Source organism: Anser brachyrhynchus (genome assembly GCF_964034855.1).
Source record: "Anser brachyrhynchus genome assembly, chromosome: 9".
NCBI classification, from domain to species: Eukaryota; Metazoa; Chordata; class Aves; order Anseriformes; family Anatidae; genus Anser; species Anser brachyrhynchus.
The window spans coordinates 20,720,016-20,742,290 of NC_137703.1; the positions used below are offsets into that span (position 1 = coordinate 20,720,016).

Sequence of the window (22,275 nt, forward strand, 5' to 3'; positions counted from 1 at the left end):
TTATGCCATGCTTTTAGTAAGTAGGTCTGGTATGAGCACTCATGCTGTTTACTTCTGCCCGCTCCCAGACATGCTCCATCTCAACCAGCGGATCATTTTTTGGTGTCTGCTTGCTAAGATTCAAATTGTTTTTGTAGATTAGACATTAGAGAGCAATCAAGCCCATGTGGAGCACTGAAGCTGATTCTAGTTAGGAATCCCTTTCTGGAGGCCTTTGCAAGCAATGCTGCTGGAATAGCTCGTGACAGGCTGTCTTTCCAGCATTGGAAGGAGGGAGAGCCCAGAAGCTGTAACGCATGGGTGAGGCAGAAGGGATGAGTGCTCAATGTTTAAGGTTCCTGAAATGTTCAGTTGGGTTTTGTTGCTGTAAGGCAAAATCTGCCGCTACATGGAAGTCCTTGATTTGAAGAATCAGTATTTTGATCTGCAAAATATTATTTTGCTATTCATTTCCCACCTAATTGTCTTCTCCTTTTGCACTGCTATGGTAATACATCGAAATACCTGCATCACACTGGACTAATGCAATCCTAGTGGAACTACAGGCTCAGTTCCATTGTGCTTTTGCACTGGATTTAAAATACTGTAAATCCTTTGTTATATCAAATCCTCCCGTGTTGCTCCTTATTTGGATTCCTAGATAGAGTTCACACAATTTTGCATAATTGGCTGCCTGGAACGAAGCACAGCCAGGAGACACACCGAGAGCACAATATTGTGAAGTGTTTCATAGCACTGCTTGAGGGCGGGAGCAGGTGTTGAGTGTGATCTCCTACATCAGTCTGATATGCAGGTGACTTCACTCACCTCGGCTGGATCGTGCTGATACACATTCCCACTGCAAGCGATCAGAATGAAGCTGGAGTCATCTGTGCCTCTCAGTGGGAGACTGCCAGGATCTCCTCAGGTGGCAATGACTTCATGTGCTGTGTCAGCAGCTCAGACACTTCCCAGACTCTGGTCTTGTGCACATGTCAGGTGATGCAGAGTTTTCCAGCCAGTTATGGGATTGAAATATACAGAGCTTTTGTTGTTGTTTTGTCTATTTATTTTTATTTTTTTATTTGTTTTGAATCTGCCAGAGGCAAGGCCCCAGATCTGAAGTGGAGAGTGTCCAGGAATTGCCTGGGCAGTAAAGGATTGATTCTGAAATCACCGAAGAGGGTTTTCTCTAGAAGCATGATATCACCAGTCAGCTGGTCAGCAGTGTCTTATATCTACAGGTTTTCCCCATCATAAATATATTATGATTAGCAGTGAACTTCCTTTAATCCCCAGCCATGTCAGACATATTAATTTCTGATATCTGTATGTGCCTCAATTTGTGTCACACTGGCCTGAAATCAGCCTGGGATGCTTCTCACAGGACATCATCTGCTAAGAACACCTGACTCAGAAGAGTTTTCCGTGCTCTGTGCTACTTGTCAGTAGGCTGGATTTGAAGAAGTGAATGTTGACTTTCAGGGGGTATTTTGCTGCTGCTCATAATGATGACAGTGGTAAGAAAAAACCTCAGAAGTTGCAGCTGAATTTGTAAGCCTATGTAATCATAGTATTCCGGTCCCAACCAAATTACTCAATATTTTCCAACTTGCTTGAAATAGTTATAATATAAGGAAATAAAGGGCAATAAAAATATAAAGTATGCAACAGAAATTATGTAATGTACGCTAGTGCCCTTAAGCATAGGCTCCATATATTTTGACTTCTAGATTAGAATACTGAAAGAGTGAAAATATATCGTGATTTTTAGGAATTGGCAGAAATATAATATTTATAGCAAATTTCAGCTGACATTACATGACGTTCATTTTTGGAGAACACATAAGACAAATATTATTCCTCTCTCACTGTATTCCCATGTTTTGTTCTCTCCTGCTTTCATTTTTTCTTTTTCCAGTTCTAGATTGAGAGTTTGGTAGATTCTGGCCAGAATTTGGGAATGAATCGTAGTACTTAAGCTTAAATTCCAGTTTCTGATATAGTACTATCAGACAATTTATATACTTAAAGGGGCAGGGCAAGGTTTTTGGCACCGCCACATCTGCTGAAAGTGAAGAGAGAGCAGTAAGATAAATATATCCTTTTTCTACCTGATAAGAGAATTCTAGCAGAGGATAGACTTTTCCACATTTATTGATTTTTTGTGTAGAAAATTTGATTAGAACTTTGCATATATCCCAAATCTTTTTCAGCTAGATGAAAGGTGCTTGCAGATTTGTTTTTCCTGTCAAGATGCCTTTCTTCTTTGTTTATTTGATAGTTTTTCCCTGGTCCAACTGAATTATGAGGGATTCTTCTCAGTGAATTCAGTAAAAATAAGGTTTCCTGTGAGTTCCATAAATGTGAAGAAATAAACGGCTCTTTTGCATTTTTTTCTCCCAAGAACACTAATCCTCTCTCTCCTAATTCCAGATGTTTTTGATATAATTTTATGAAATTAATATTATTTAGATTCTTTTTTTGTCAAAGTGTAAACTGGCCAGTAAGTTCAGCACTTACTATTGGAGAGCCAGGTAAACAGGTAGATCTAGAGTAGGATCACAGAAACCTTATTTCTTGAGGAAATCAGGCTGAGAATCATTTGTGCTTTGAATGAAACCAAACTGTTCGATGAAGGAAAATGTGCAGAGAGATCTGCTTTGGATGTCATTATGAAGGAATGTGTCAGGTAGAGGCAGAAATACATAATCTGAAAATGGAAAAGAGACCCATACCTTACTGAATGCAGCTAGCAGTTCCACAAAGGCAGCAATTTTTTCTCATGTTTGTATGTTGTATTGTTACAAAGAGCACAATTATATGGAAGGTGATTTGAAATTAAACTTGTTTTTCTGAGTTGCCTGCAAGGGAGGCACAACTGCAGGGCACTTTTCTCCAGGGTAAATGGATGATTGCTTCTTGGGTTGGTTTATGTTTTTGCAGGGTACTGAGCTGTGGCAATCAGACTCAGTTTAAGGATATTATGTTTCTGGAAGTAGCTTAGAAGCATGTTTTCAAACACTTCCATAATTTTACCAGTGTTCATCCTGTCTATTAGGCTTGGGGAAGTTTTTATATATACATATATGTGTATATAAAAACCTTTTTATGCCATTCATAGCAAATGAAAATCTAATATTGTTTTAAAAACCTTTCATGGCAGAAAACACCTTCAAGTGAATTAATTTTATCAGTGAGTACAAGCTCACTGCAGACACCAAAGACATTACACTAACATGGCAATACAGCTACAAAATGTTCAAATATTTTGGTTGAAGAGGACCGTTTATTTCCCCTATCATCCAAACAAATGGTAATAAAGTAAGACTGAAGTGATCCCTTTGCATTTGTGTGTGTGTTTTCAACACTGTGTGGTATGTTTCTGAAATTCCCACACAAACAGCCAAATGAAATTGTTAATGTTGGCCAAGCCTGTGCGTCTTCTGTGCAAGTTGATTCAATTCTAGGAGGTCGAAAATGTGATTTTTTTTGGTATGGTTTTCTCTCTCTTTTTTTTTTTTTTTTCTATGGTAGTTTCTAAGATCCTTTGTGTTATTTCTGAGGTTTGTTTGTTTAAGAAAGGTTTCTGCAATGGTAACAGAAACTCTGCCAATTTCACTGTGTTAGTATTTGCTTTAAGCTGCATGCTGACCATGCTGTCTGTGAGTGATGTTCTTACTCCTAGGGTTTTAATTCTAATCTAATCCTAACACATGCCTAAGCAGCGCTTCTTTGGGTAATATCTGCTCCCTGCTTTCTCCCACCTGATTCTCTTTTGCTTGCATCTTAATTTTCAATTAACTATTTTTTTAGAGGATAAAGCCCTGGACTAAAGCCAGCTTAAAGCCATTGCAAGTCTTTTCATTGACTGCAGTGGGCTTTGGACCAGACTTTAAATGTGTTAAGAAACATTTATTAGTAGGTTGTATTTATAGTACAGCCATCCAACACAATAAAAATCTAACAAGAAAAAAAAAAAAGCCTCCTATTCCAGATGAGACCAAAGTCTGCATTACTAACCAAAGGGAAACTCAGTTGGTTCCAGCAGATACTTCTGCTTTTGTGGTATATTCTTGTGAACAGGAGCAGCTTTTCTCGTTGACATCAGCAGAGTGTGGTAAATATCAAAATGTTATATTGGTGGTTTAATTGCCTTGGCACAACAGAACCTTTATCCACAAGCGCCCATCACAGGAATGTACCTATTGAGAGGAGGCACTTGTGCCTGCATCAAACCATTTGCTATAATACGTTGGTGGGTAACACTTAAATTACTACCTGTCACATGATGAAACCTGTTAAACTGCTTGTAAATCAAATAGTAAATTACAATAATAGGTTTAGCTGTTTAGGGAAAATATACATTAATCTGCAACATGATGGAACCTTTTATTTGTAGGTTTTATGAAAGAACAAATGTATAAGCACTAAAGATTTTAAAGAAATCACGGTGGTGACTAGCTTTTCTGGTGTCTCCAGCTGTTTGAGCAGAAGCATGTTGTTTTGCCACCGCCTCACTAGATGGCAGGACAAGATCGCCCTGCTCAGATAGGTAGTAACGGAATACAGTAATTTCCAGGGAGTGAAACAAAACCTGGAGTTACAGTGAAATTAAACAATTTGGGATAGGAAGAATAAGAAAGTGAAAGAGAGACAGAAATTTTATTTCCTCTTGATTAAAAAAAATAATAATAGAATTAACAAATTTAGATTCTTAAACTGCCATTCCAAGAAGTACAATACAGTAATGGCTAAATTGCAGATGCCAGAGTGTGGAAAAGTGGAGTCTTTATTTCCAAGAGACAATGGAGCACATTATAAAGCAAATAACTTGACAGTAATTTCTCCTTGTCTGTTTTCAGTGAAGACCCTTATGTTTGAATAAAAACTTTCTTCTTTGTCTCTAGCAGCTTTTTTTTTTTCTTCTTCTCCAGATAACTCACTGTATTCATAACCTTAAAGCGCTGTCGCAAGAAAATAGTTCATGAGAAAGAGAGATGGAAATGGCCCTTGGGGCCATATTTTCATCTCAGCAACACTGGTGTTAATCCAAAGTAAGTGCAAGCAGAATCTACCCTATTATGTAATACACTTCATTCCCTTGTCAATAGAGGATCATTTCCTGTAGTGAATTTTCTAGCTGTTTCTCTAGCATAGCTTTACATGTCACTAAACAACTAGCTTTCTGGTGCTTCCTCTAGAAGCCTAGACTCCAGACAAAGAAAGTGTCTGTGACATTTGTGACTCTAGGACCAAGTACTAGCAAAACATGCTTTCTGCAAAATATCTTTTTTCCCTTCGGTCTGTGTACATAGCACTGCAACTGTAACCCACTATTCACCTTGATATCAGAACTGCTGAGAGGAGCACAACTGTCTAAACAGCAAACAACTAATTGTGTTAGGGCTGCAAAACGTACCAGTGCGCATACCTCTGACTCAAATCATGGTATTAGACTGGGAGTGTCTTTTTGAAATTGAAAAATTAACCACTTCATGAGATTTCCACAGAAATCCTGAATAAGTTTTATTCTGTACTTATTGTGACAAAGCTGTGATCTGCTGCAGTCCAGTCTGATCCCAGATAAGACAGGTAGGTAGAAAAGATGGATTTTCTCTCATAAAGTCTTAAAATAGTACAGCTGAGATAGAAGAGACCAGTTGTACACAGCTATGAAGCTATACCTGTCAAACTGCTTTTATGTACTGTGAAATTCTTGGGCCAATAACCTACATTCAGCAGCTTTTGTGTCCCAGGAGCATCTATGTGTAAGGTAGAATTTGTGAAGCTGCATAAGAGATTTGAGTTCTTGATTCCCACAAACATGAAAGATAAGTCAGGTGTTACCATTCTTTACTAAATACTTCAAAAAATTGTCTTTAATGATGAGTTTCACCCTATTTTTGAATGCTTCTATTCTAGTCGTGTGATATTTATAATTCAGAGTTATCTATTTTTACAAGTAAATAATATAGGAAGAAAGGAAAAAAATCCTAATTTCCAAGTAGATTTTATCTGCATATAGCTATAGAATATTGTTTTGTTTATGAAAATCTCCTTTGTCTTCATACACCAATACTATCACATAATATACAGGGGAAAAGCAGGAGATTTGCATATAAATTGCTGTTTTTCATAATATACTCAATTATTCTGGGCCATGTGTAGACTGAGATTTAGACCGTAGGTAGGAAAGCAAGTGCTTCAAAGACAAAAATTCTACGTTCTGAAAAGACAATGTGATTTTAAAATAATAATAAAACTAAATAATGTTGGAGACATTTTCCTAAAAAACTGTCTTGTACCTGTTCTTGTAGTTAAAGCTGTTTTGTGTGAATCCCTACAAGACCAAGCTACACACAGGATTATAGGCTCAGGAACATAGCTGCAGTCTCCCACTGTCTAAAATAGGCTTTTCCATCCTAGTAATTCATGGGTATACTCAGTTTGCATTAGCAAATAATTGCATTCAGTATATGTCCTTAATATCTTGCAGACCTGTTAATTTAGGAGAGGTAGCCTTGTAAAGGGTGCAGATCTGTTTTCTATGTTGTAAACACTGAATGAAGAACTTTTTATTAAACTAAATATGGGAAAACTCAGATTTTTTTTATCACGTTAGGAATACGTGAATGGCATTCTGGAGTAAAGACAAACTATTTATGACATCTCCCCCCCAGCTCACAAAGCAAATTGGATTCTGAACTACCCGTGTGTGCTGAGCAGCAAACATGAGTAATATCTCATGTGTGACTGCACAAAGGTGGCCAAGAAGATTGTCATAGCAGGAAAATCCTCAATATTTATGGATAGCCACAGCTATAGTTTTTGTTTGGCTATCAAATGCATGTAGAAAATGCTATAGACTTCATAGACCCCCAGAGCAATCGTTTTGTGAGCTAAACAATCTTTTTTTTTTAGTCATTTGAAGCAATTTGATGAGGGAATGGCAGTCCATCAAAGACTGCCATGGAGGTAGCAAGGGATTTGTAATCTTCCTGGGAATCTGGTGTTGCACTGGGTGCACTGTGTGTGGGGTGGTTGGACTTCAGCATGCCTGCTCTCCTGCTAAGTAAATAATGTAAAATTTGTGGAGGGGTTGAAGCAGAAAAGAAAAAATAGAACATCTCTGAAGTGAAAACTTTGCAATTCCCACTTGAACTTCAAATACCAAGATTTCCTTAACACACAGGCTTAATGGCCCAAGAAATGTGTGTCTCATTGGAAGGAAAAGAGAGTTTCTCATCTACATGTATTTTATATTTAGTTATAGTCAAATGGTTAAGGGGAAGTCAGAGTTCAGAATATTGACCTTGGATGAATAGTTATTATTTCTGAATCAACAGTTGCTTCTATTTCTCTTGTGTACATGGATCTGAAAACTGTTTTGGTAACTTCATCTTTGATAGGAGAGCATACTGTATCATTTCTAATATAAAATAATACTTAATATACCCTTGCTTTAATTCATGAATAATTATATAGTGTACTGTCATCCTTTTTTGTCGTCTTGTTTTTGATGTTGTTTCTGGATACATATACACCTCAGAATGAGATATATTAATGTTAATATTTGGCATGTTTCAGCTAGTTATTCCATTTATTTAGAAATGTAGCTTCAAGGGCAGTGGGCAATTTTAACAGAGTTATTAGACAACGGTCAGAAGTACTAAAAATATCTCCAGTGCTGTGATGGGAACAATTTTGCTGTCCAATAATTCACAGGAGCTATAGAATCATATAGGAGAAACTATATGAAGTATTTGTTACAAAATGCACCATTATGTAAGACCGTGTGTTAAATTACATTGGCGTTTGAAAGTAGTTATTTTTTTTGATAGCAGTTCTGAAGGTAACTGAATAAAACCTGTGAAAAGTTAGTAGGAGGTTGTCTTGTAACTACAAAAAAAAAAAGGTAAAAGAATTTAAATTATATTTCTTTGGAGATTTCTAGTCTGATCAATTATCTATTTTCATTTGATGAATTAGTTGTTTTATGATAATGAAATAACAAACCAGAAACCCAGCTAACAGCCACTATTTTTACTGCTACGTGGATTTTAGTATGCTTTGAAAATCAGTTCAGAACTAAAATTTTAATGTTTTTGTCTTTCTTCTCTAAGTTCCATCTGCTGCCATATCTGGCAGTGTCTTTGTTTGAATGGTGGGACTAATCCGGTTCCAATTCTGCCCTATCTGGGACCAGTCTCAAGATCTATGGGAATGTAATTGCCTTTGAAACAACTTTTGCATGCCTTTTCTGTATTTGCTTTAAATTAGCTAGCCAATTCAAAGATTTTGTGATAGACAGACAGCACAATCACACAAGTCCTATATTGGTAAGAAGTCAGACTCAAAAAAAGCTAGCAAACTGACTCATAACAGTTTAAGGACATAACAAATAACAACAATGACAAAACAGCTTTAAAGGCTTTAAAGTTAGTTGTTTTAAAATCTTAATCCATTTCGCTTGTTCTATTTATCCAGCTTTTTTCCTAACAGAACTTCCATGTAGCTTGCCCTGGAGACTAATAAAATGTTCTCTCTCCTGGGATGTATTTGGCAACATGATTTAGCAGGAACACAAAATATCTGGCTCCAACTCTCCCTCTGCTATGAGAGAGTCCCTTTACCTCATTTTCTCCACTTGTAAAGTGGTGACAATGGTTTTGACCTCCCTTGTAAATATTTTATATGTGAATAGTCCTCCATAAGAATCAAATATTACTGTATTGTTCCTAGAGAAGACTCTGGAGCTCCATCCAACAGTAGCTATTGTTTTTGAGTTGTTGAGGGACATGTTGTATGACGATGGGCACTGAAGCTCCTTCTAAATGTCTATGCATGATTTTGTGATTTGATGGGGGGGAAAAAATGTAGCTGGCAACTGAGAGCAAATCTGATAATGCAAACAGCTGGCAAGCTGGGGTTGATGGGGTCAGATTCTCTTGTTTTATCTGGTTAAGGTATTAATTGCCTTATTTTTTCAGTCTTAAAGTTCCAGAAAACCACAATCCACAGGTGTGATGCCCAAGAGCTCATAAAAAAGAAAGAATACAACTGCTGAAATGGCTTTCTTCGTCATCTTATACATTGCATTTGCTCACATTTTGGTGATTGGTTTCCTGTTTCCCCACCAGGGAAACTTCACAGCTTAGGACTCCCTTAGACACACTGGCCTCCAGGTGGGGAAAGAAGTAGGACACTGACTATTTCCATCTTTTCTACCCTTCAGTAATTTCTGATACCGTTTTTGTTCACTCTCTAGGAGGTCACACGGTTGGAAAGAGAGAAGGGGAGTTTGCTTCACAGCTCTGTTTAGACCTAAGCCTGGATAGTAGAAATAGCATTCCTCACAGTTGCGGGATAATGTAACATCATAAATAGAGCTATCAAGATTGTCAGGCAGCCTTTGTGGTTGTCAGAGCAGTGATGTTAAAAGAAAGGTTTTTTTTTTTTTTCCTTTTTTTTTTTCCCCCTCTCCTAAATAGCTTCCCTCAAACTGTCAGGAGAGCACCTGGTGAAATGAAGCCTTGCTTTTGCTGTGTAGCTTTTGTTCTCAGAGATTGTTTAAGTAATAAATATGATGAAATAATTACATAGAAAAATAACAACTTCATTTCCATCAGAACACTAAGGGGAGGTTGTGATTCTTCAAAATGTCTTGAATACTTGAGGAAATAATTACAGCTGGGCTACAGCTGAAATATTCTATGCAGCATCCCAGTGTCTGTGGGTAGTAGAGGCTGCATACTACCTGAAAAAGCAAGGAGGGTAAGGGTTTGATGCTTACACTAATTCCTCTGGATATGGCTGATAAAGAATCACCTCTCATCTCTTTAGCATTCAGTGGCACAACTGCTGGATAAAAAAGAAACAAACACTTGGAACTGCAAGGAGAGGCAAAAAGGGCCAGTTTTTCTGTTGAAGAAAATCAGGGTGGTTTTACAAGGAATTCACTGGAACTTAGAATGATTTATGCCTGCTGAGGACCTGGCCTTAAGGAAGCAGCTGGAACAAAAGTTAGTTCTTAAGGGGCCTGTGAGGTCTCTCTGGAATCTCTGCAAAACCTACCAGTGGGTTTCTGGCTCCAGGGGTCTGCCCACATTTGTGTGTAATTTATCATTAAATAGATCATTCGGTTTTCTACAAATGTGATGGAAGGAGGGCTGTAAGACTCTTCATCATTTGCTGTGGACTTTAGTGTTAAGTGCCCAGTCCTAACTGCAGAGATATTTGTTTTCAGTTCTCCCCATGGGAGGTGGTTTTGGCTAAAGAAACAGCAAAGGTAGAAACAAGGTTCTTAATATGATCACTAATTGCAGTTATTTTGTGCTTTATTATCTCTACCACATGGTTTACATTTCAAGAGCATGACTCACCTTTCCACCTTTTGAATCATCTCCTTCATGGTGGCCCCAGGATGTCATGTGAGCAGAAAGCTGTCATGGTGAGTGGGAAATTCAAGACTGATGTTAGAGCTTCTGTAATACCTCTGGACTAAAGGCACAGAAAATATTGTGATGTGTCTGTGTTTTTTTTGTAATGCAGTCACCTGCTGGTAAAGCAGATTTCTCTACAGTGCAGTTGCCAGCTGGTAAAGTAGGTTCTCAATACTAGGTACCTCTTTGCCTTCTTCCCCTTCTATATATACCGAGAGGAAGGGAAAAGGGTGTTCTTTTGTGACTGGAGCTTCTGCCTGTAGGATTGTGGAAGCCCTCTTAGCATGACCTGCTGATCTTAGGTAAAGTTTGGTGTGACCCAAAGAGTTTGTATTATGTCAGAAGCAAGAGAAATCTCAACTTTTTTAAAACAAACAAAACAAAACAATACAACAACAAAAAACAGTATTAAGGAGTATTCCTCTTTTTTTTTTTTTTTTAACTGAACTGACTCAGCAGTGAAGCCCTCTGGAAGTATGCTTTGGGTGACTTGGAGTAGCTTTCTTGTTCCCTAACAACTATTTTTTCTCAATACCCTAAAGACTAAGAACATTTGTGGATATTGCATGCCATAGAGTGTTGCTGTTGGCATAAGACAGAGCAGGGGAGTAAATCTGGTTTATAGCATAAAATCTTGCAGCAAAGGACACATAAGTAAAGTAGATCTCATTACTGTCACAGAAGAAGTCTCTGCAAAATTTGTGGTGGAAAAGGTCTTGTTAGGAAAATATGTATTGCTTATTACAGTAGGGTAAGACAATGAATGTTTATGAATGTTTTCTTGCTGGAGAGTGAGGTATGATATTTTTGTGTGCTTCTGGAAGAACGTTCTCATTTTTTGAGTTCCAGATAGTTTGTGTGGCTAACAGAGGAGAGACAGGTCTGCTCTCTTACAAGTCAGCTATGAAAAAGACTTGAACAGCTCATATTCTCAGGGCTCAAATATACCTTATAAACCAGGCAGTAGCCTCTAAGGAGGGTAGTAGCCAACAAACTGATGCGTTACAAGATAGGTAAAGCCTTGCACTTTAGACAGCTAATGTGGAGCCCAAATGTTGTTTCTGTATTCATATTTTTTTTTGTTAAAAAAAAAAAAAAGACTTGTTTGCTGTCCCATTCCACAAAGTCAGTCCTTCTTTTCTTGAAAACTTGTAGCTAGTACAGCTAAGTATTAGAGACTCGTGGAGTTAGTATCATTGCTGGAGACTAATGCAAAGATGTCAGCAATAACAGACTGGTTCATGATATGATGCCTAGGACAAACACGAAGACCATTGGAATGTGCAGCAAGTCTATTGACAGAGAAGCAGCATCTTGTATTCCAAACCCCTGTTTTTTTCCTTTTCTCCCTCTCCCCTGTGGCTGCATGCAACATCTACTGATTCTTTAAGCACCACAGGGGAAATGATGAACTGTGGGTATAGAATTCACATTGGATTTATGCTGGGTAATGGAATAGGAGAATGGTAGTGCTGTGAAGAATAAGACATCGGGGTGAAAACAGGGAGATCAAAAGGGATTGGTGGTCTTTTGAGGATACACAGAAGGTGTGTTCTCTAATCTTTAAGTTACCTCAGTTTTTTTTAGGTACTGTTTTCTCATAGAGAGGACAACTGTTTCAGCTGTGGAAGGCAAAGTAGGGGGCTGAGTGCTGAATTAGCAAATTGGTGTCTGGTCAGTAGGCTGGGTCTGGTCTAGTCAGCAGATTCCAAGTTAGTAAGGTAAATATGCACATGTTCTTTTCCTGCTATGGTTATCTGTAACAGAGGGAATCAGTTCCTGTCACCCACTTGCAACTGCATTCCAAATGTTTTGTAAAGTATGTAATTTTTTACCTTTTTTTTAAAAAATGTGTTGTGATTGAAACTGCAAAGATACTTGCAAAATTACGATATTTTTCTTTCTGTGTAGAAAACTAGAAACACTTGAAACGTTTCACAACTTGAGTCACTTTGTAACAACTCCGTATTCGTTTCTTGTAGTTTTTGCTGAGCTTGTCAAACATAAAGAAATATTTAAAACCTTAATGGTGAAGCAGCTGGAAATTGCTAGGCAGCAGAGTAGTTTCAAACATACAGTGTCACATCACTCTAATGACTTTCTTATCTGAAATCTCTTTTGAGAGTTCACCAAACCAATTTTTGAGTTCCAAATGCAAATTAAAATTTGGCAAAGCCATCTTATTTTTCTGCAATTCCAAAGAATACTTATTTCTGTTTGTTTCATGTTGGTAGTACGTATAATCCGTGAATGTGTTACTGGGTATTCCTCCCCCCCAGTTTTTCCACTAAAATGATGAAATAAGTGTCTCTCCTTTTGATAGTTATATATATTTTACTTTGTTTGTTTTTGGGAGGGAGGAGGAGAGTGCTAATAAAACATTGGGGTCCATAAATTTGATGTGAGAGAATAGAAACTAGGCACTGAATGTAGCAAATTTTATGCTGCACTTGAAGAAACATTTAATGACTCTTGAGAAGGATGTGAAACGAAGCATGGTCAGATGGTTAGCTCAAAGGACTGAGTCAGGACTCTTTAGCCTTGACTTCAGAGTGGCAGTGACTTTCTCTCTGACCTTGGCCACTTGCTTGGGTACATGAAATTGGGTACTCAGACACTGCTTCAAGTTCACACACATTTACTAATTCCTGAAGTCACACGGAGCCCCACAAAGGTCAGTCCTCATGGCATGAATGTGAAGAAAGGTGTGTGTTTTGTCGTGCTTCTTACTGCATGACAAACTGCTATGACTCAGGGCTATCCATCTCCACGTTATGCTTCCAGTAACAGGCAGTCAAATAAGCAGAGAGCATCACAAAGAAAGGGTAGAAAGCATTAGTACAGAACTATAATACGTTCAATGTCTTAAAATTTACATACTTATAAATCTGTTTTATATATCATTTGTGTTCTGCAGTTTGAGTTGGACTCAAAACCACTGGACTGAATTTGGAAGACAAAATTTCTCTCAGCTTTGGAAAGTTTCACACAGATGACACCATTTATAGCTGTGTGTCTGATATGGTTTTTGTTTGTTTGGTTTGGTTTTGTTGTTAAAACAGTTCAATCATTCCATTAGTTTCAGTGAGGGCGGCTGAAACTCCATATGCAGGCTGGGATGGATCCTGCGCAGATGAAACAACCTCAAGCTTCTGGATCCGGGTCTTGTTTCACCGTTAGCTTAAATCTTGTAGACCCATCTGTGTGGGAGGAAATGATGCAGCACTACTAAACTGACATCTCTGACTTCATGAACTCCATATTTTGTAGCAGTGGATTCCAAGCTAAAAGTTGTACCTGGTATTTCAGAGAATAGGGAAGTATGAGAAATAGGCCAGAGGTAGTTGCTAAGTTATGGTGTAGAATGACTACAGATTACCTCCTGAAAACATACTCTCAGCCCTACAATTTAATACATTGAAGATATTGGCATTATTTTTATGCCTAATTACCAAGATACGCTCTGTATGTGCTGGGGAGGTAATATGGAAGAACGGGAGAGAAGAGACTGCTGAGAATTGTTATTTCAGAGGAGGTACTGCATTTTCATCCTCTTTATAGGGCATTTGGAAATGAGGTCAAAGCCCAGCAAAGATTGACAAGTATTGACAATAACTTGCAACACCACCACCACCAAGCTTTCAGCTCTGACTTGAATGTTTTCATCACTGAATCGTAAGAAATGTGTGAAGTATATGCACAGAAGGCCAGCATTTGAAAACATACAAAGAGCACCGTAATTGTCAGAGAATAAACTGCCAGCTATTGCCAGTGATGGAGAATTTTAAGTATACTGAATTCCTGAAGTGACAAGCCTAGGTTGCAGATCCCATTTACATGAGCATGAATTCTGAATGACTGTCTCCTGTCCAAGCTGACACATCCATAATTTTATTATTTCAGAAATGTGTTGTAAGGGCCTCTGGGAAGGAATGTGATTAAACTTTGTACTGGGATGAAATATGAAACATTATCATTTCTTCTTTAAAAGGTTTCACTAATCTCAAGACTTTAGCATGGAGTTAAATTTAGAATGTCTGGATACCAGTGAAGGCAGTTCATTTTTTTCTATAGGCAGTGACAAACAGTATATTCTCAATCACTCACTCAGGTCAGAGTTCAGCTTTCATCCTCACTCCTCCGGTCAGAGGCTGGATGACATCCTGAACAACTGACTCCATGTGGTTTATGATGCCAAGTGACAGTGGAATAGTTTATAATATGATCTACAGCCTTTAATTGTCTGGAGAGACATGGAGTTGACAACATTTGATAAGCCATTCATGATAAAAGAATAAGTGCTGCAGAGAAACAGAACTGGAGAGGTGGTAACGTAGGATCCCAGTAGATGCTGTGTTTATTCTGGAGTGCTCTGTTTAACTCTGACCTGGAGGCACATGGTGTAAAGAATGAAAAAAATAGCAACATTACCACCACAGTATAGGTCTATATCAAAAGGAAACAGCTTTTCTGGACTTTTAGGAAAAAGCATTGTGCTGACATTAAATATGTAGATATTTTATGGATTAAGTTTTTTACTGTGAACAAGCATACATATATATAAGTCAATAAAGAGAATCAGTATTTGCATAGTATATAACAACTACAAGCTAAATGACTTCATAAAGTGAAAACTAAAGGCACAGATGCTGTATGTCTACTTGTTTACACTAAAGTCAAGTTCCTGTCCCAGGAGTACTGATGTCAAAACTAGTGCCAAACAACTTGTTTTCAGTCTACTTTATAGTGTACTTGACTTGCTTTTCATTCAGTTTGCCCTCTTTATAGTAAGAGGCTACTCTGACTGCTCAGGAGACAAACTAAACATACACAGACCAGCAAGGAGCTTGCATGAATTGTAACAACAGCCACAGCAGTCCCTGAAATGCTTTTGCTTCATTTGACACAAACTGAACTTCAGCTGTACCAAAACCGAGACTTTTCATCGTTTGTTTGGTAAGCTCAGAGGGCAAGTATTTAAGCAGAAGGACTTTTACTATCGAGGAAAGAATGTGTTTTCAGATTTTATTGTGTTTTAGGTTAAATCTTCAGTTTTGTACAGGAATTCTAAAAATATTATTTAAAGATCATATGCTACCTGTAAAATTAAAATATCCCTGTAAGCGGACAAATGAATGTGAGGATGGAAAGCCATGTCTGTGTTCTTCTACTGCTTGAGAACAGTTGGATTTTCACTGGTAAGGATATTAATTCTTAATTGTGAATCCTCCACTGGTGGATCAGAGATGCCTTTCCCCACTACTAGGAATTATCCAATGGCTCTCACCCTTCACAGGAAGATCTGGATACAAAGCAGAGAGATGTGGAATGGGATCTGGCTGGTAGTGCTTCTGATTTATGGCTTGTCCACAGCAACTGTGCTTTAGGCAGGCAGAGTTGTAAAAGAAGAAAGAGAATGCTGACATTCAGTGCAAGTACTACTGAAGAATATCTTGGAGAAGACTTTTTGCAATGACGTCCTGTGTCAGAACAACAAGTCTTAAAGGAATGTCATTGCCAAACATGACCCTGAATGTGGTTTCTTTTAAATGAGTGCTTATCATTGCCTTGAGTTGAATGAAAATGATTATGCAAAGGAGTAGGTAAGCAGAAAGGAGTATTTGTGATTGAAGCTGTTTAGTGGGAGTAAGATTTCTGCTACGTTAGCTTCTACTTCAGCATGACATGGATTTAATTACACTGTGCAATATCAGCGAAGAAGGGTAAAATCCTTACTTTCTTCCGCTAATGCTCTGAAGACACTCAGAATGAGCTATATCCTTTCATCTAGAGTGGAACTCCCACTGAAACCTGGGGAACAAAAATGCAGAATATATGGACCAAAATAAATAAGTGGTGATGAAACCAGATCTTAAATTCTGTGCTCGTGCATTTGGGTGCTTGCTCGACTTATGAACACAGTGCTTGCTGTACATTTGAATGGAGACCAAAAGTCAAAGATTTTTGAAGTAGTAAGTGGTGTGGAACAAGGGAAATCATCACCTAAATGTTGTCATAACTGGTGAGAAAGAAAGGCTCTGTAAATTTCAGACCTGCTCAAGCTCTTGTGCAGGTGCTGCAGAAAGTAACATAGCTGTGTGCCAAGAGCTGCCTTGCCTTGCTCAAGGCAGGTATGGGGAGAGAGACTTCAAAAAATGCAACACCACAGCAGTAGTGCCGGGATTCTGTGAATTCCTCCTTTCCTGAACATCCAGAAGAGGCTCTTTTAACTCAAGGCTGCAAGAGTCTCTCCAGCTTCTCAACCAACATCAACCAGCAGCCAATTCTAAAGCATACGTCTGCACAATCACCTCCAAACAGATGCAAGCTTTCTGTGCCAAGAAGCAGTTATACAATAACTGCATCAGCCTGGGCCTGATCTCAAGCTAATGAGAGAGACTGCTGAGAGGTAGCTTTATTAGTGAGAGATGTAGTGGAACAGCACTTAATAACTTTCATCAGGCTTAGAGGTGGGCAAAACACCTTTGCCTCTGTCTTATAAAGCTGTCTGTGTACTTTTTCTGGGCAACAAACTGACCTGTCTCTTACTTATGTCTGAAAAGTGCATCTGCTGATCAGCTGGTGTGTCTGTCCTGAGTGTTTTCTCTGTTTATGTAGTGTCGAACCTGGGGGCTGAAATTAGATGATCTTAAGGTCCCTTCCAACCTAAACCATTCTGTGATTCCATGATTCCGTGACCTTCAGATCCTGAATTGTTGCTATGAGGAAATCTCAGATGAAGGATACTCCGTGTTTGGAAGGGCTACTTTTTAGGAACATTTTTAGCCTATATGAGTGAACCTAACACTTAAAGTACAAGTTGCACTCCTTCCCATGTGGGAGAAGTATTTTACAAAGCAAAATATTTTTCCTACTTCGAGCCTGTATAAGTTGGTGGAGAGAGCTGAGGGCTGATGTTTTTCATATTTAGATGACCAATGGAAGATCTCCAGTGGGAGCTGTAGACACTCAGCATCTTCTCAGATTGTTTCAGGTGATGTTGAAGCCAAAGACTGGTACCTTGCTTGGGCATGAGAATGGTTCTTCAGTGCTTGATAAATATTCAGTGAAAAAGTTTTCTTGAAGTTTTGCCATTCCAATTCAACCAGCTTCTTCAGTAAGCTTTGTTCCTTTCCTAGCAATGGTGAAGTATTGCCATTTTTGGACTTACAAAGGCCCTGTATGCCAAAAGACTTAAAGCCAGTAAAATGCTTACATTAATGCTTACATTAATGAAAATCACCTGGTAGCAATTAAAACAATACTTTCTAAGCAGAATAGCTGAACATGCCACTGATTTAATGATCCTTGGCAGTGACTGTTTAGCTGGATTTACAGGAAGCTTCACATGACATTTCATTAGTATCACAGTGAATTAACTTTATAGTGGCGTAGTACTTAATCCAATTTAGGCTTGGTATTATTAATGATACTGCTAGGGAAATAGTTTTTAAGGCAATTAAACAGCAGTATGTAATGTTGCCAAGCATCACTGCTGATATCCGATGGCATCACAAAATAACACATTTTTAAAGCGAATTGAAAACGGAAAGATAGCACTTCCTGGTGATTTAATCTTTTGCACTTGGAAGGCTACCAAGCCACATAAAATCCATTCTAGAAGATCTACTTTTGAGAGACTAAGTGAATACATTCATCCTTCTGCTTGCTAGCAGCTTGAGCCACATGCAGTACATGTGTTAACTCCAGCAAATGTTTCTTTATTTAAAAAGGGGAAAAACTGTATTTTTGACTCCAGCATCAAATATAATGGTAGATGAGGAAAAACAAAAGTTGTACAAACTGATATTTTAAATTATTAGAACACCTAGGCTCAAGTTCACTCTGGTGTAGAATACTGTCATCTCACTATGACTGCACGACAATAATGACTGCATATCTGTAGATATCTCAAGCCCCAAAATGATTCAGTGCAGGGAGGAGTAAAGCCTCATCAGCAAAGTGTATAGAGTGTGTAAGGCTGTGACTCGCATTTTCTATGCTCACCTGGCAAGAATTTCAGAGGTTACTGCTTATAGCTTTATGTCCCTCCTCTCTCATGAGGTTTGCTCTCTCCACAGAAAACGTAGTAATAAGGATTTGGTCTTTGTTCAGCCTGTGCAGTTCATTGCGTGTATTAAGATGAGCTGAACTGATGCTGATTTCAGTTGACAGGCTAAGCAGTGAACTTCAGTAGATGAGGAAGCTGGCACATTTTGCTGTCACTTCTTCAACAATGGCAATAACTGAAAGCAGATGGGTTGGGCAAGAGTTAGGACCAAGAGCTTGGTCTTAAGACCAAGAGCTTAAGACCAAAAGCACCCCATATGAACCAAGTACTTACGGCCACAGTTTTATTGCTCCCTCCTCCCCTTGTTTTCGAATTTCTCAGTCCTTCTTTGTCCAACTGATTCAACAATATGACTATATCAAATCAGCGTACTGGGCAGCCAAAGCATTGAAATGTCAACAGCTTCCCTATGTAAAATATGTCCATAATCTTTATTTTTCCCCCTCCCATCCTCCAGTTTTGTCAATACCAGTAACTCTACAAATCTCTTTTAAACTTGGAAGTAGTGACCCCAGATTTCAGAAGAACATCTTTAGAATAATAAAAAAAGTTTTTACTTGCATCTATTATCTTAGCTAAGTAGAAGGTGCATGTATAAGGGTCTAGTGCAAAACTTCCTGAAACTAATGGAAAACCTTGCTGCTGATGTGGCTTCTGTGGAATCAGGAACAGAAAAAGACATTTAATTTTTTGTTTGCCTTTTTTTTTTCTTTTAAATAATTCTAGCATTGATTTACAAGAGGTAAAACAGGACATGAAACTATAGAGTTCTTTCGATCAGAATACCTGCTCGCATCAATTGCAATTTGTCCTGATATAGGACAGCACCCATAATTACCCACAGCAGTAAGGAACAATGAATTGGACCAACTGAAGTGACAAGTGAATTTTAAGTGATCGTAAAATTCCCATTTCCAGGCATCATTGTGTTAATGCTGCGTGACAAATAACCCACATTGCCATATACAAAAGCATTATTAAACTATAATTTACAAGGTGAACTAAATTATATCGGGGCTAGCTAAGAGCCCCTTCATTTGTATGTTGTTCTAGTTGTGGTTTTAAGTTTTGCTTACTTCCTGAGGATATTTTATTGATGTTCAAAAATGAAAACAAACAAACAACAAGCAAATGACAACAATAGCAACAAAAACAACCCAACCCTAAAATGTGGTGGGTATATGCACAAGACACTTTAATGTCAGTTTTAAGCAAGAGGCTGTTGGTTCTCTTGAGATCTTTTATGGTCTTGCTGGATATAGGTTTGATTCAAATCCTGTTCTCTGTTACTGTCTGGCATACAGCATGCTACAGATGTGTTTAAATAAGTGATGCATTAGTTCCAAAGATGATTCTTATGCTAATCCCATTGCTTGTTTCTCTCCTTGCTATTTATAGTTATGACAAAGTACCTTTCATCTTATTTTATGGTATCAAAATGCAATAGGGGAAGGAAATAACATTTCTACAGCCTTTATGCTGTAGTGTTTTACTGCCTACACTGCTGTGCCAAGGGCACATACTGTACTGTATCACATAACTTTATCATTTCATTTTATATCCAGACAGTGATTTTTCCATATCACAAGTGTGCATGCCCTTCTGCTTGTTTGATTTTGTGTAGGCACACTGTTTGTTTGTTTTTTAATTAAGAAGCACAAGCTTCTTTTACCATTCAACATCAGTATGCCCAAATAGATTGCTTCCTGTGCTGTGCTTAAGCCTAGCTGCTGATGCTGACAGGAACTTTTATAACCTAAGTAAGTTCAGAACAAACAGCAAGGCATAGTTATTCACATAATGTGATGTTGAACTGTGGCACTCTCTACTGGAAGATTCTGTGGCTACTGAAGCCTTACATGGTTAAAAAAGTAGTGACTACATCCATGAAAGGAATAATTTTCAAGAGCAACAAAATGCAAACAAATTTTCTCTGACTGGAAGGTCCTTGCTGTGAGAATGTTAGAGGACATTTCAAACAGATGTCTTCCTTTTTCTGTTGTGTTTAATAGGCATCTATTGTATTTTGGACTGCCCAATCTGTCAGCTCATATGCTCTTATTACAGTTTTTATGATGTAGCTAGACTGAGGAGGGAAAATGTGTGAAATGTGTTTAAACCAAAATGAACGAAATTTACTGCTGGAGACTAATGAATGACAATTCTTTCCCTTCACAGTTCCAAGGACCTCTAAAATCTGGTACGGGCTTTTGTTACCCATGTTATCTCCACCATTGTGCAGGCAAATATGAAAAGTTATCTGAGGATTTCTGTGATCTTTGTTCACTTGCACTAATGTAATTGGTGACATAATTTCCTCTGGGCTTCATTACTAATGTCTGGAGCTTAATTGAAGTACTTTGTTTGGAGTTTCTGCTCATGAAATATTATTAAGTGGAGTGGAATTATGTACAGACTCCCAGGGAGGGGATTCTAGGAGGGCCTAATTCAGCTCTGGACACTACACTTCTACCACTACCGTACGGAGTTTGTTGTGGAGGGGTTAGTTTGGAAAGAGAATAGGGCAAATAAGTAACCTAACAAAACCCTGTACCAAAAACATCTTAAGAGCTCATGAGCTGTGCTAAACTACCTGCTCTTACTCATTAGGGTTTAGGGTAGCCTTCTGCATAAAGAGGGAGATTTTTTTTTTTTTTAACACCCCTTTACTTGGATGAGGAAAACTCTATGTAGCCAAAGTATTAATCTTAGGGGTGATCACAGTTCCATAATGATGTGTTAAATGTCTTGATTTCCTTTGTATCTCTGAAAATACAGCTTTTATTGTCATGAAAGTAATCATAAAACAAGTTGAATCCTTGAGCGAGTTAAGTAAATGTATTGTTAATAATAGTATATTAGTGGACCACAATAACTTTATCAATTCTGTATCACTCAAAGAAACACCACTCTGGTTCTTTGTAATTCTTTGCAAGTCAGATCTTTCACATTGAAGGGAGCAGTGACCAACTTGCTGAACCTAACTATGCTATTACACCCCACATATATGCATTGACTTCCCTGGAGGTATATGGGATGTTTGGGTAAAATATGGTCATCAACCTTGGACTTGGCAAATTATCCTCCTGTTAGTTTAGTTTTCAGGTACACTGATTCCCCATTACTTTTCCCCGTGGAGGTCTGTGGTCTGTAGTTGATTTAAGGGTGGGAAATTTTTGCAGTCTGTTGCCAATTTGGCCAAGGAATTTATGAATCTGGAATCCCTAAACAGTTACAGAATTCTAGAAATTACAGATGGAAGGGGACTATGATGTATCATTCAAATACACCTGCCAAAGCAGGATTGTTTTGTGTAGTTAATTCTCCAGTGTTTTGTCCAGACATATTTTGTAAAGCTGTTATGTGGTGTTCACAGTCAGTGCTAGGGAGTATTGTATTCCTTCACACTTAAGTGCATACTTGTTGAAATGTGTGAAAAGTCATGCACTCACATTATGCATGCATTCATCATGTGGATGAACCATTTTTCATGGCTCTTCAGATAAAATAATTCCATGAGTGACTGATTAGAAATCACTTTTCAATACTAACGAACTTCTCCCGGGCACCATTTGCAGGCTGTAGAAGTTAAATGATATTTGAAACTGGAAGCTTTGCAATATATTAATACTCAAATGATCATTTTCATAGAGTATTTTAAAGTCTATTGCAGAATTTGAGATTATGAGAAGCAAACCCTTTCTCCTTCAAAATTTCTTGCAGAGTTCAGAACTAGGAAATGGATTACAGAAAATTCACGTTGGGGAAAAAGAGATATCT

General features: G+C 38.1%; 1 protein-coding gene across 3 annotated transcripts in view; it reads left to right on the plus strand.

The window, feature by feature from the left end:
• Nucleotides 1-22,275, plus strand: part of LOC308199825 (uncharacterized protein) — a 605,136-nt gene that overhangs the window by 29,797 nt on the left and 553,064 nt on the right. For 2 of the 3 annotated variants that reach the window (XR_013954979.1, XR_013954980.1), the window contains exons 1-2: nucleotides 8,926-10,270; nucleotides 10,353-10,432. The gene's annotated coding sequence lies outside the window, so the exon portion shown is untranslated. Of the gene's footprint in view, nucleotides 1-8,925; nucleotides 10,271-10,352; nucleotides 10,433-13,341; nucleotides 16,895-22,275 lie in introns of those variants that run through there. The other variant, XM_080604496.1, reaches the window with a different exon arrangement.